Raw genomic sequence first — 14949 nt, 5'->3', positions numbered from 1 at the left:
TGGAGATGCTTAGATCTGGGAAGAGAGGTTCTGCACATGGCCATATCATTACACACTGGGAGGAGAGTTGGCTTAGAAATGCCCGTTTTGGTGCACAAACAGATAACCCAGCAGCTACTTGCCAAAGGACGGTTTTTCTTAAGAGAATGACATCACATGCCAAGAAATCAATGTCTTCTTTTAAGTCTTCACTATGTTAACAAAGCGTTTTTGTATGTTCTACCATAAATCTGTAAGGGGATTGGCCTTTTCTTTAATTCAATTATGAATGGAATTTCCAGTTTCTCGTGGAGTAAAGTCATTTTGTGTCTTCAAATATTAATACTGTCTTCTCACGTGGTAGACAGTACCTTTAAATTTGGTGACTGCAGTGAATATGGACATGCAACAAGGAGGGATGTGTTGGCCCAGTTGTCAATCCCTTCAGGAACCGCCTCAGCTACAGAGTGACCTTGTCCAAGGGCATGTTCTTCCAGGTGTGGCTTAGATCCAGGAACTGATGGGGGTGGGGGGGTATCTAAGAGCCTGGTTATCCTGGCCTGATGGAAGATAGCACTAGCAGGCCATCCTGGCTCCAGGACGAGCCACTGGGTTGATAGAGGGACGCTTGGCTCTACATGTCTTTGTGCCCAGGCTTGCTTCCCCACCCCTTGTTTCCACGGCTACTGATCCCTAATCAGTACCTGCACTTCAAACTCTTGGGTACCAAGCCCACAGCAGTAATTTTTACATCTTTCAGTGGCCTATAAAAGGAGACAAGTGCATTTAAGCTATCTAGTCTCATGACACGCCTGGCCCATTATCCGTAGGTTTGAAATCAATTTTCGTGCTTCCTCTGAAAGCATCATTTAAACACATACGCCAGCACCCGCTATGCATCAGCTAGAATGCTGAATGCTGCAGAAACTGAGGTTAAAAAAAAAAAAAAGCCATAGCCTTGCTTTTAATATGCACCCAGGCCAGAGAGAAGTAACTATAGTAAGTGATAATCCACCAAGCGGACGATCTTGTGTGCTTGGCTTTAAGGTCGCCATTTTATTTTGTTTATTTATTTTAAATATTTTATTTATTTATTTGAGAGAGAGACAGACAGAGAGCACAAGCAGGGGGAGGGCCAGAGGGAGAAACAGACTTCCCACTGAGCAGGGAACCCAACATGGGGCTCGATCCCAGGATCCTGGGATCATGACTTAAACCGAAGGTAGATGCTCAACCAACTGAGCCACCAGGGCACCCGTGGCCATTTTAAAAGTAAGGAGAAATGTGACTGGAGCTATAACATTAGTATTATACGGCAATTTGCACAGAGAGTCTGCCATTTGGTTCTCAGAATATCCTTATGGAGTAAGTTAATTATTACAGAAATCTCCCAGATAAGAAACCGGAAGTTGACTTTTGACCTTAAAGTCTGTGCTGTCTTTGCCATTTGCAAACACCCTCTTTTTCTTTTTTCTTTTTTTCTAAAGCGTGTGGACAGAAGGAAAGGAGCTCCAAGCCACTTCGTGTCAGAACATGTCAGTTCTTGTTAGGAATTTATGATTCCAGGATGTACACAGAGTGCCCAGGACCTTGACCCAGTACAGCTTCAGAGAATATACTATTCTAATATAAACATCTGGAGAAAATAAACACGTTCCAAATTAAATTACATGAGGCCAGAGCTGTGCTTGTGACTTTAAAATCCGATCACATTTGGCTGTAATCTTTTGAATACCTTCACTGTCCCAGTGTTAGACGTACATGGTAACTCAAATGTTCTATTTTAAAATTATTGAGAGTTGGACAGGGCTCCCTAGGGGCAGTTTGACTCATGTCATCGCTACCATCATCATCATCACCATCATCGTCAACCTTGAAAAACAGCTGATAATGAAGCAGAGACGTGATTAGCATTTTCTCTGCTTTATCTCATTTAATCTTCTCAACCGACCTTGAGGTTAATATTACTCTTATTTTACAGATAGTTGGAGTAAGTGCTATGGTTTTCAATCAGTTGGACTGTTTTTTGTGTGTGTTTTTTTTTTTTTTGGCATCCCAGAGTTCTTTGTTATCTTCCAAATCATCACCAAAACTAATATTGCTATCGTCATCACAAAATGTATATCAACTATCTGGACATGCATATGTGCTATGGAAATAAATTGAAAGAGGTAAGTTCTCTCCTTGTAAGAGCTGACATTCTACGCCCTGCTTATGGTTTTAAATAACTAAATTCTTCACAATGCGTTCTCTTCTATTTTTGTCTACACCAGCAGTGTGTTTTTCCATAATCCTGACATCCAATTATTTCCTTTTTCGCATCGGGACAATCTCGTTTGCTTTCCCTTATTTGATGCCACAGCTCTGTTTGCGATTCATGACTTTTTAGGTACCTGTTGTGGGAAGAGGCCATGAGAAAGCACCCTGCTAACATCAACACCCGTCTGAAAAGGAGCAGGAAGGCATGTGGTTCAGCTCTCATTTCACAGAGGTTTTTGATTCTGTGTATTCTGACTTCTCAGCCTGTGCTCATGACATTGGCCAATGCTGTATGTTCTTGATTCTTCTCACACGACAGCTTCTCATGAATGACGTGAAAGCCTTCTTTGCTGTTGTCATTGAAACTAACAGCCCAAGATTTTGTTTGACTGTGTGCCCACTTTCAGTGACTAATTCACAGTGCTCAACACACGTACTGTTGCACGTGGCAAGAGCATGAACTCTGGGGCCAGACTGCCCGAGTTCACGTTCCTGATCTGCTCATTATGAGCCATGTGAATTTCAGGCAAGTCAGGTGGCCCTTTTGTGCCTTGGATTCCACCTCTGTATGTATGTCTAAACTTCATGATACCATTACGAGGAGTAAATGAGTTAATGTGGGGTGTGGAGAAACCTAGAACTATACCTGACACCTAGTAGCACTCAAAAAGATCGGCGACCTTTCTCACTATGCATTCGTTGTGCGAGCAAGCTGGAACTTCAACGAAGGTTTGGTGTAAGCTAAACATTATTCTTACCTCCATTTTACCCCAGCAAAAATTATGCATTCTTAAACTTTCTTGTTATATGGTTCTATGATAAAAATGTTTTATTATTTTTTAAGGTTATGGTACTACATTGATAGAAATAAATCAGAGCCGGTTGTTATTTTATTGCTTAATTTTTAGCATGGCTTTTCTGCCTTAAGATTGCTTTCATCCTACTGGCAGAAGATACCTATTAGATCGTTTTATTTGCCCTCTTATGTGCTTGGAAACAACCAAAGCAATGAAATGTGCAAGTTTCTCAATACCTTTTCTGGGAAATTTATGTATTCTGAAATAAGTTTATAGTCTTCTTATTCTCCAGTTATTCAATTGTTCTTAGAAACACTGTCCTCGGGGCGCCTGAGTGGCTCAGATGTTGAGTGCGTGATCCCACGATCCTGCGATCGAGCCCTGTATCAGGCTCCCTGCTCAGGGAGAGCCTGCTTCTCCCTCTCCCTCACCTTCTCCCTCTACTGTTCCCCCTACTTGTGCTCTCTCACACTCTCTGTCAAATAAACACAATCTTAAGAAGAAGAAAAAAAAAAGAAACACTGTCCTCTCTCCCTTCTCCCCTCCACTTCCCACCCCCCTTAACAATTCCTCGTACAGGTTTGAGTTGACAAGCCCCGTCTGAAGTACTTTCTGAGTGCTGGCTTGCAGAAAGAACCTTCTGAAGACATATTATTTATTAAATTTAAATTTGGGAACACAAGTAAGTCAGGCTCTACCTGTTCCACCCCAAGGAAAGGAAGATTAGAGTAAATCATACAAATTCAAACATCTAAATCATCTATTCCTTATATTCATTTCTATTTTTCCAGAACAGCACAACTATTGATTAGCATCGGTTAGTACATCTAAATCATTTATCTCGTACATGAAATCCTGTTTGTCCCAAACAACAGTCTTTCAACCCGAGCCAGACACCTGTGCAGCAAGTCTTGCATTTGAACAAAGGATAGGATATCAAATTAAAATTGGAAAATTACAGGGGCGCCTGGGTGGCTCAGTCAGTTAAGCAGCTGCCTTTGGCTCAGGTCATGATCCCAGGGCCCTGGGATCCAGTCCTGGGATCAAGCCTCACATCGGGCTCCCTTCTCAGTGGGAGGTCTGCTTCTTCCTCTGCCCCTATTCCTCTCCACTCATGTTCTCTCTCTCAAATAAATAAGTAAGATATTTAAAATAAAATAAAATTAGAAAATTTCAATTCTGTATCACCTAAGTCAGTGCTGCCTAACAGAAATATAATGTGAGCCACATAAATCATTATAAATTTCATAGTAGCTACCTAAATATATATGTATATATACAGACACATACATACATACATATACAGGTAAAATCAATTTTGACAACATATTTTACTTAATTCAATATATCCTGAATATTATTATTTCATCATGTAGTCAGTAGGAAAACCTATTACTGAGATATTTTACATTCTTTTTGTTATGCCAAGTCTTTGAAGTCAGGTGTTTCTTTTACACTCACAGTGCCTAACAATTCAAACTATATATAATTTTTGAGCTTTCATGGATGAACCGACTGAAACCCCTGAGATAAATGGCAGATACGGTGGGCAAGTCTAAGAACAAAAGCAGAGAGGATGAATCTGCAAATTATGAGTGATCCAGCTCGGAGGCTAGCACGGAATAGTTGCTCGGACATTTCCGAGACTTTATTGTCAATGTGGCTTTGCCCAGCAGTACCCTAGGAGTCAAGAAACCTGACTGCGTTCCTGGCTTTCCCACTAAACCAGCTGTGTGATCCAGTGGGAATCACTTATGCTTTCAAGTCCTCAGATTTTTAGATCGGATTATGAAAATCTGTTCCCCTTCCATGAATATTCTAGCTATATGTGCATGTGTCTTTGCGTGCGCGCGCGCACACACACACACACACACACACACCCTAACATGTACACACACCCCTGCTCTAACACTTACCTATTCTCAAGGTAAAGGAGATTTTTTTTTTTAATTGAAGTATAGTCGACACACAATGTTACGTTAGTTTCCGGCATATGGCACAGTGATTTGACAGGTCTGTATGTTAGTTATACTGTGCTCACCACGAGCGTAGCAACCATCCGTCTAAAGGAGCTTTTTAAAAAATCTGTCTCTGTTGTATTTGCACGACTAAAAACACCTTATATATTCTTGCTCATCGAGTTTCTCCATTTTGCCTTCTCTGCAAGAGTTGTGCATGGTGACGTTTTATATAAGTGATTAAAAATCGGAGCAAGCTCATTAAAGTATTGCTTTGAGTAATATCTCAGAACATAGTGAATTGCTGATAATGCATCATTCATTTTGAGAATGAAAAATTTTGTTAAGTCTGGTTAATTTCATGCAAAATGCATTACACGTCTCCTTTTCTTTTCCTCCTAGCTCGCTTTGCCTCTCTTCCTTTCGAACAAAGGCCGCGAGCCGCAGATGGATGGGAAGAGATCGGGGGTCATTCAGTGGTGGGCGGATGGGTCAGCCACCCTTTTGCTTTTGTGCGTCGAGGCCCTGGATAGATGCCAAGGGTATTTGAGGAAACAAGAGAGCAATGCAGGCTTTTAGGTGGAGTGCTCATTCATAATTAAGTTGCTTAGTTGCAGGGCTATCAAAAGCAAACTTCAAATACCCTGACAGCAAAGCCACCTGTGCCAGAAGCAGAAGTAGGATCGAGCAGGGGAAAGGCAGAGCCCGTGGCAGATACTCAGGAAGCCCTTGAGCCGAGAGGGACATTCTAAAATACAAAAGCAAGAGGCTGAGTTATGTGTCAGAGGAACCTGGCACAAATTTGTTAGGTCAGAGATGCACCATCTACCCCTGGGCCCTGTACCGATAGGCAAGAAGCCTGAGCCTGTCTGTTCACGGTGTTGTCTCAAACCAGAGAGTGATTTCCAAATAATAAGTCAGTGACGTCACTCATGGAATATTGATTCCTCTTCGAGTATTGTGCTAGATGGGATGAGCGCTGTATCTAATTGAATCCTCTCGCTAACTTTGTCATTAGCTGCATTTTGCAGGCAGGGAAAAATCAAAGCTCAGAGAGGTTGAATGATTTGCCCTGAGTCTCACGATCAGCAAGGGGTGAGGTGAACTGAGCACAGATGTCTGCCTATGAAGCCTGAGATTCCCTTTTCTTTCTGTTCCATCCCCACCTCTGTCCCCACACCCACCTACGTTTGACCCTCTGGCCTGATACATAGAGAGTCAGGATCAAAGATCAACCTATTCTAAAAACCTCGTGCCCCTCAAGCCTTTTTAAGACCCGCCCCTATTCCTAAAAGGTCCTTGGGAGCTTCTAGGGAATCTAGGGACTCCAGCTAACCCCTGGGGCCCTGTAAACGTGCCAAGGAAACTTGAGGTCAGAATTTCCTTGGCCTTGAATACGAAGGATTTGGGTGAAACTCAGCTGGGCTTAAGAACTCTGTAACAGAAACTTGCCGGGATCGTTTTATTTGGCTCCTTGCAAAGACACAAAGTAGAGGTATGGGACCAGGCCAATCTTCCATCACCTTCCCAGAACCCAGGGCCATACTGATGGTAGAACAGGAGAGACCCCTAGAGACGATGTAGTTGAAGGGCCTTGTTTTATGCATGAGAGGCTCAGAGAAGTTTCCGTCACAAACCTAGCAAACAGCAAGATGGGACTAGAGCTCCCGTGGCTCCCACCAAGGCTAACAGCTGCTGGATGGCGGCTCCATCCACTCCCCCTAAGCCTACCCTCCCCACCCACCCAGTGCTCCTGTTCAACACCAAGTTCAGCTGAGGCCCCAGGGGCAGGGTGAATTTCCCTGAGCTAAAGAATGACAGATACCCACATAAGCAAGTCAGCGAACACAGCTGCTGATAAACATGGTCCCCTCTTTCCAACAAGCCAGCATAACAGATGGCATGCACTCTCCAGGAATGTCATCATCACCCCCCACAGAGCCTGCGACAGGGGCTTTATTCTAGGTTAGACAGAATTTTCCACAGCATGAATCCTGCAAAGAATGAGGTCCTAATAGCAAACAGCATTGTGAGGACCATTCACACCAGCAAGACATTTGGTATGTAGCCTTTAGATGGTGCTAATGTTCTACTGTAACACAGCCCTGCCAAGAGCTGGAGGCCCAGAAATCAAGGCAATGGAAGGCCGCTCAAGAGGCTAGCTGTATTTCAACCGTCTTATGCCAGGCCCTGAAAACACTCCCCCCTACATAGTTTGGGAGGTATCTTGATACACATTTCTGGGATTTTCAGTGCCATAGCAAGGTCTTGGCAATGCTGACCGTGCCAGACTATTCTAGGCAGGTCTCACACCATCCAGGAAGCACCAACAGTCAGCACGTTACTAATTTTTTTACAAGGCTTTATTTATTTATTTGACACAGAGATAGAGATATCGAGAAAGAGAACACAAGCAGGGGGAGTTGGAGAGGGAGAAACAGGCTTCCCTGCTGAGCAGAGAGCCCGATAGGGGGTTCAATGCGGGGCTCAATCCCAGGACCCCCGGATCTTGACCTGAGCCAAAGGCAGATGCTTAATGACTGAGCCACCTAGGCACCCCAACAGTCAGCACTTTAAATGTGAGTGCACATCCTCGGAATTAGGTTTGTCCTCTGCCTTTGTGCACCCACCAGGGTTTAGGGCGATCTCAGTTCCTAGGGTCCGATTGTGTCCCTAGATTGGATGACGGAGCCATTCATTTTGTGCAACACAGTTCTTCAGGAAACCCTCATACATTCATATTTCACCAGAAAGGGCTGGTGAAATCTACCATCATTTTTTTTTTCCTGGCTCTGAAAAGAGGGGTGAGGAAAAACACATCACCCCAGAGCAACCTTTTATAGCAGGCTTTTATGTCTTAGTTCTCTTTTCCACAAACTGAATTCCAAAGGCTCTATTTGTCTCATAGTGCCACCAAAAGGGACAGTGCTTTGCTGTGCAGTTTTTCTTTGTCAGAGCAGCAGTGACAGGCTGTGTCACAGTCCCACTGAGAAGTCCTAGACATGGTTGAGGTTCTCTTTTCTTTTCTTTAAGATTGAGAGAGAGAGCGTGAGGAAGCATGAGAAGGGAAAGGGTCAGAGGGAGAAGCAGAGTCCCCACTGAGCAGGAAGCCAAATTCAGGACTTGATCCTGGGACTCTGGGATCATGATCCCAGCTGAAGGAAGACTCTAACTGAGCCACCCAGGCACCCTGGTTGAAGTTTTCTATGCAGAGAAGAAGATAACTCCTTGCCCATTCACATGAGTGGTTCTATACCTGTGGGAGCTGATAGGGGTTTCCAAAATAGGACGTCACACTTAGTATTTACACACATGGTGCTGGTGTGTGTGTGTATGTGTGTGCATGAGTGCGTGTGTGTGTGTGTGTGTGTGTGTGTGTGTGTGTACGTGCATGCCCACCTTGACTACAAGAAGGCTGGGGATCAGGGAGATATGAAAGTCAGAAGGGAGGTAAAGTTCCCATCCATAGCATCTTGTGAAAAAAAACTTGGGAAAGTCATGATACCATTATTCTAATGGTATCCATTATCCTATTACACTTGGAGGGGGGGAATCAATTTATCCAGAAAGATCATATAAGGAGCAGAATTAGAACCAAAGAGATGGAAATTGTTAGAACATAGATTTCAATTAGATTGCAGCAACAACTTTTTTTAGTTTTGAAAAATAAAAATAAAAAGATTCTAACTTACAGAAGTATTCCAAGAAATGTAGAAAGATTGCTCAGAGGCTGTTCATCTAGATTCTTCGGTTGTTATTATTTTGCCACATTTCATTTCTCTCTCTTTCACTCACACATGTTGATATTTTCCTGAACTTGTTGAGAGTAAATGGCATTATCATATGCATATATATTCCTAAATATTTCATCATGGGATTCCAAAGAACAAGGACACTGTTTTGCATAACAGAGTAAAATTATATGCTCCATATTCATATTTTAGCAAATGTCCCAATGATGTCCTTTGTAACGTTATGTCTTCCACTGATTCAGGATCCATTAACATACATTACTGGTGTCATTTATAAGGATGAACTTTTTAAGATTTAAGACAAAGAAAAGCAAAGCTGGAGGCATCACAATTATAGATTTTAAGTCATTTTACAAAGCTGTAGTCATCAAAACAGTATGGTACGGGCACAGAAACAACCACATAGATCAATGGGACCAGATAAAAAACCCAGAAATGAACCCACAATTATATGGTCAATTACTCAAACCAGACAAAAGTTCCTGCCCTTGAGGAGCTTTAATTCGGACGAGGAGACAGACAACAAACAAGACACCTAATAAATAAGTTAATTAGGCAGTGCATCCACAGGTGGCATTACAGAAAAAAGAAAAAGTAAGGCAAGGACTGGGACATTGGGAATGATGGCTGGGGTGTAAGAGAAGTTTGAGATAGGGTGGATAGGGGAGCTTCACAGGGAAGGGGGCTTTTGAACAAAGGCTTCACTGTCACTAATGGAGTGAGATGATCATATCTGATGTTCAAGGTTATGGTTTAGGTTAGATGAGCACAACAGGAAGAAGAGTAGGGAGAGAAGGGACATGTGACCTGCAGATGAGGAGAGACATTTAGTTGTGGAGGGCCATGCCGGGGTGACCTGTTTGTGAGTTGACCTGCACATTCTACAGGGCATGGGGTCCTGAGCCCTTAGAAGTGCTGGACTGGGCTGGGCAAGATGAAGCTCAGACACAGACATGTATATAGTAGTCTTCATCCCAGAAGTGATGAGTGGAAGCCACGAGAATGAGCAAACTTAAAAGGAGAGCCTGGGAACATCCATATTTAAGGAAGAGGTTGAAAAGAGGAAACCAAAGGAGATATATGAGTGGTTTCAGCCTAGGATGCTGGGGCAGGACCAAGGATTGAGGAACAAAGGAAGTGGAGATTGGAGAGGATCCAGGGGATGGGGAGCGTTACCTCCCTCCCCACCCTACCAAAGATTGTATGAGGACAGAGAAGTTTGGTGGTGTTAAGGGGGGGTCTTTTGGTGGCCTTTTAATATAGAGTCTGTAGGCAAACTGTTGTGAATCTACAAGGATTCAGGGAATATTATGCCCATGGGCTCTTTCTGAAAAATCTACCAGACAATAAGCTTCAGAAAACCAATTAAGAAAATGATCTAAGACTAAAATTGTGGTAACAAGGGAGAAAGCAGGGGTACCTGGGTGGCTTTGTCAGTTAGACATCAGACTCTTGATTCTTGCTCAGCTCATGATCTCATGGGTCATGACATCAAGCCCCACATTGGGTTCCACACTTCGTGAGGAGTCCGCTTGAGATTCTCTCTCTCTCTCTCTCTCCGTCTGCCCCTGCCCCTGCTCATACATGCTCTGTCTCAAATAATTAAATAAATACATCTTTAAAAAAGAGGGAGAAAGTAGTTTGTAATGGTTATGCCTGACTATGTAAATACAATATTCAAAAAAATTAAATGAAAAAGAACAGAGTATGTACCAAGCAGAATAAATCTGCTCATTGCCTTATGTAAATTGGGATCAAAAGAATGCTACTTAAAAATTATACCCTAGGGGAGAGAAGAGGGACAGAAAGTGTTTGCAAACTGACTTCAACATTGCTCATGGTCAATAGTATAGAAGAAGAATGAACTAAGGATGTTTACAGAGGCATTAGTATATAGGTAACCATATGAGTTTCCTATTGCTGCCATAACAAATTATCACACATGCCATGCTTAAATGATATAAATTTGTTATCTTACAGTTCTGAAGGTCTGTGGTATGAAATGGGTCTCAATAAGCTAAAATTTAGGTCTTAGTAAATTTAGGTCTGCATTACTTTAGAAGGTGCTAGAGAAGAATTCATTTTTCTTGCCTTTCCAGCTGCTAGAGAACACAGCAGGTGTTGGCTCTTGGCCCCCTTCCTGCATGTTTAAAGCATCACATCACTCTGATCTTGCTTCCTTTATCAAATATCCTTTTCACTCTGACTCTTCTGTCTCCCTCTTCTACTTTTAAGGACCTTTGTGATTACATCGGGGTCATACCGATAATCCAGCATGATTTCCTAGTCTTAAGGCCAGCTGATTAACAATCCTAATTTCATATTCAACCTTAATTCTCCTTTGCTACACAACAAAGTATATTCATAGGTTCTAGGAATTAGGACATGAGCACCTTTGTGGGGGACATTATTCTGCCTGTCACAATAACTAGGCTCTAAGAAAAACGTAAAACTTCCTAAGTTTCAACCTACATCCTCCTTCCCAAAAAGAAAGTGCAAATAAAATACAAGAGTGGAGAGAAAGTAGTGGCTCTGAGGTAAATAAGCTAATATTTTGTAGCTAATAATATCTAAGCTCAAATCTAGACTATTTGACTCCAAATGTCTTGCTTTGTATTGCTTCACATGATCGAGTTCAAAGACTCATCTCTTAAGAAGTGGAATAATGGTTTTCAGTCTGGTCCTTATAAAGAAGAAATGTCCAAGGATGAGGAATACATACATACATACATACATACGAAGACAGATACGATTATGATCAGGATTGTCATTCCCCCAAAATGCAAACAAAAACAAAAACAAAAACAAAAAGCCTCATTAAGGAAGGGGAGGAGGACAAGAGGAGCCAAAGGGATAATTACTATCTTGAAATATATAATAGGATTTTTTTTAGAAGACAGAAGGACAGTAATAGATTTAAGTTAAAACTGCAGGCATTTTAGATCTCCATTAGAAGGAAAGTCTCTTCTTTTAAGAGCAAAAAACACCTGACGAGGCTTCCAGCGAAAAGATAGGGACCCTCTACTTAGGGGACCTTGAAAAAGGATCAGAATAACAATTTGAGAGAGGTTAGCATGATTCCCCAGCCTTGAAGTGAATGCCAGGCAAGACAGTTGATTTCCTAGGATCTCTCCCAATTTTAATAAGAGATGACAAGATTCTGAGCACAGAGTAGACAGTGTGCCATGGGTCATGGTTCAAACCCCAAATGGCTGTTGTTTCTGACAGTCCCTGGGTAATTGGGAAAGCTCATCAGGCCAAATGCGAAAGAAAGCTTGGGTATCAAACATTTGGAAAGTGAATGCTTCTTGCTCTGAAGGGATGAGACAACATAATGGAAGAAACGCCCATGTGATTTTTCCCAGTGTTGAAGGAAGCATTTGGAATTGTCAGACCATGCTTTGCGTTTCTATTCTCATTCTGTCATGTACTAGCAGAGTGACCACAGGCAATTTACTGAATTGCTCAGAACCTCAGTTTTCCCATCTGTAACATGGGCATAACAATACATCTGCCAAAGGGTTTTTTAGGAAGGCTAAATGAGGGAATGTAAGGTGGGCCTATGCATGATAGACACTCAGTCAATGAGAGTCTCTGTCCTCCAAGCAAACTATGAAACTGTCTGCATTTGATCTGAGATGTTTTCATGCTGCCACTAACTGGTCTGAGTGACACCTTCCTAGGATCTACCTTATCTTTTTAAGATTTTATTTGTTTATTTAAGAGAGAGAGAGTGAGCCTGAGATGGGGAAGGTCAGACGGAGAAGCAGACTCCCCGCTGAACAGGGAACCCGACGTGAGAGTTGAGCCTGGGACTCTGGGATCATGACCTGAGCTGAAGGCAGACCTTATGGTACCCTTAGAGTCATAATGTGCTTGGCAAGGTGGCAGGTGGTCAATCCGAGCCGTAAGTTGAACTTTCTGCTGGCCTGGCTGCACTTTGATAATGGGGTTGCTCCTGGGGACAGGTGTCTCCCTATTGTTAATTCCAAAGGAGTGGCTCTAATGTTATTGGTAGTAATCGATGGTTTGGGGCTCATTGGGCACTTTCTTATTCTCAGATTGCCCTATTGGCCCCTTCCTGCACATAGGATGCATAAGGTGGCAGTCTCTCCAAGGCCATCCAACCGTTTTATCCTAGAAAGAAGCATTCTAAGAGATTTTGTGAATTCCAGTAGAGGGAGCACCCAGGGGCCCAACGCTGATGTCTGGCTCTTGCAGCTCTTACTGTGTCTCGGTTCTTTAGTAGACATGTGGAAGATCATTTAGGTAAGTGACTTACGGTTGGCTGGGAGCTAAAATATCACAAATTCTTCCCCTCCCACCAAGAGCTGTAGTCTATTTTTGCACACCTTGAATTCGGGTTGGACTTGTGACTTGCTTTGGCTAATAGGAAGGTAGAAAACAGGATGCAAAAAGAAGCTTGAAAAGTGCTTGCTACTTCAGCTAACCCCATTCTAGATTAGCCAGCCCACAGCCAACCAGCATCTGACCCTAGACCAGGGGTTGGCAACCACAGTTTGCTAGACAGCTGCCTATTTTTACAAATCAGGTTTTATTGGGAAGTGACCATGCTCATTCATTCCTGCACTCTCGATGGCTTCTTTAGTCCTAAAGAACTTTCCCACCCCATCCTGGCCCAAATTACCAATCCATAAAGATTTTTATTTATTTGAGAGAGAGAGTGAGCGAGCTTAAGTCAGGCGGAGAGGCAGAGGGAGAAGCAGGCTCCCCACTGAGCAGGAAGCCCAATGCGGGGCTCCATCCCAGGACCCTGGGATCATGACCCAAGCAGAAGGCAGACACTTAATCCACTGAGCCACCCAGCTGCCTCTAAATAATGATTGTTTCAAGCAACTTAATTTTGGAGTAGCTTGTGGTATAGCAAAACTGTTACAGTCATGTAAGGGTTTCTTCGAAAAGTTTGAGAACTATGTGTAGCTAAAGGAAGGCTCACAAGTTAGACGAAGCCAGCACAATATTTTCACCTTTAGGCTTTGACGGTGTTTTGGAGGAGGAAATTGATTTACTTTCATAATATCTCTGCACACTTATATGAACCGAAAAACAGAGCAATTTGTCACAAGGTTTATACCTACAGTTCCACACCTATCAATCTATTAACATCTATCAATCCATCTCTGCCATGTGCTGGTCGCGATTGTAGACAGATTAAATAATTGGATGGCACAGCCATAAGAGATAGCAGAGAATTTGCAAATAAAGACCCTCGGATATTAAATTTTGACAAAACTTTTGTTAAAACTGGTAAGACTCTGGTTTTTCTTGATAACTATGAATATTGAGATATTGTCATTAGAATGCATTTACCCCAAAACTAAATAAAGGCTGTTGGGTAGTTTTTTTGTGTGTCGAGGAAAGATTGTCTCTGTTGTAAGAAAAATGAAGATTTTTAACTCTCAAAGAGCAGATGCATTATTTTTATTTTAGCAAGTAGGACTTCCCTGGCCCTATGTTCCAGGAGAGAAAATCAGTTCATCATGTCTGCGGGCAAATTACTTATTCTTAGTCATTTTTTGTGCCTGCTTTGAAAAAGTTCAAATAAACATAGAGTACCCCTGTGCCTAGAAGGCCTAAAATAACCAAAAAGACTTTATGTGTATAGTCTTTCTTCTTCTTCTTCTTCTTTTTTTTTTTGTTTTAAAGATTTTATGTATTTATTTGACAGAGAGAGATCACAAGTAGGCAGAGCAACAGGCAGGGTGGGGTGGGAAGCAGGCTCCCCGCTGAGCAGAAATTCCAATGTGGGGCTCAATCCCAGGACCCTGAGATCATGACCCGAGCTAAAGGCAGAGGCTTAACCCACTGAGCCACCCAGGCGCCCCAGTATTTCTTCTTCTTTAGCACCATCACCACCACCATTGCCACCATCTTCCTTCTCCTCCTCCTTTTGCTCTCCTGCCTCCTTATCATGAAATTTAGTATCAGAAAAGGTGAGACTGGGATGCACAAAGCCAACTCTGGCCCTAATCCTATCTCTGGCACTGTACCTTTGGCTCACTGGGTTTTGATTTCTCTCTCTATAAGTGTTGGTGGAAAGGAAGATCCTCGAGACTTCATCTATGCCTGAAATTGCACAATTCCATTATTATATTTATGACCATAGGCAAAGTAAGGAAGATTGAAGGTTATCCCAGGATGATTCTTGGTGCTCCATAATCACTCCCTAGCTCACTTTGTTAC

This window comes from Mustela putorius, unplaced genomic scaffold, assembly GCF_011764305.1.
Source record: "Mustela putorius furo isolate JIRA1106 unplaced genomic scaffold, ASM1176430v1.1 tig00003836_pilon_pilon_pilon, whole genome shotgun sequence".
Lineage (NCBI taxonomy): Eukaryota > Metazoa > Chordata > Mammalia > Carnivora > Mustelidae > Mustela > Mustela putorius.
Note: the sequence above shows the minus strand (reverse complement) of the source record.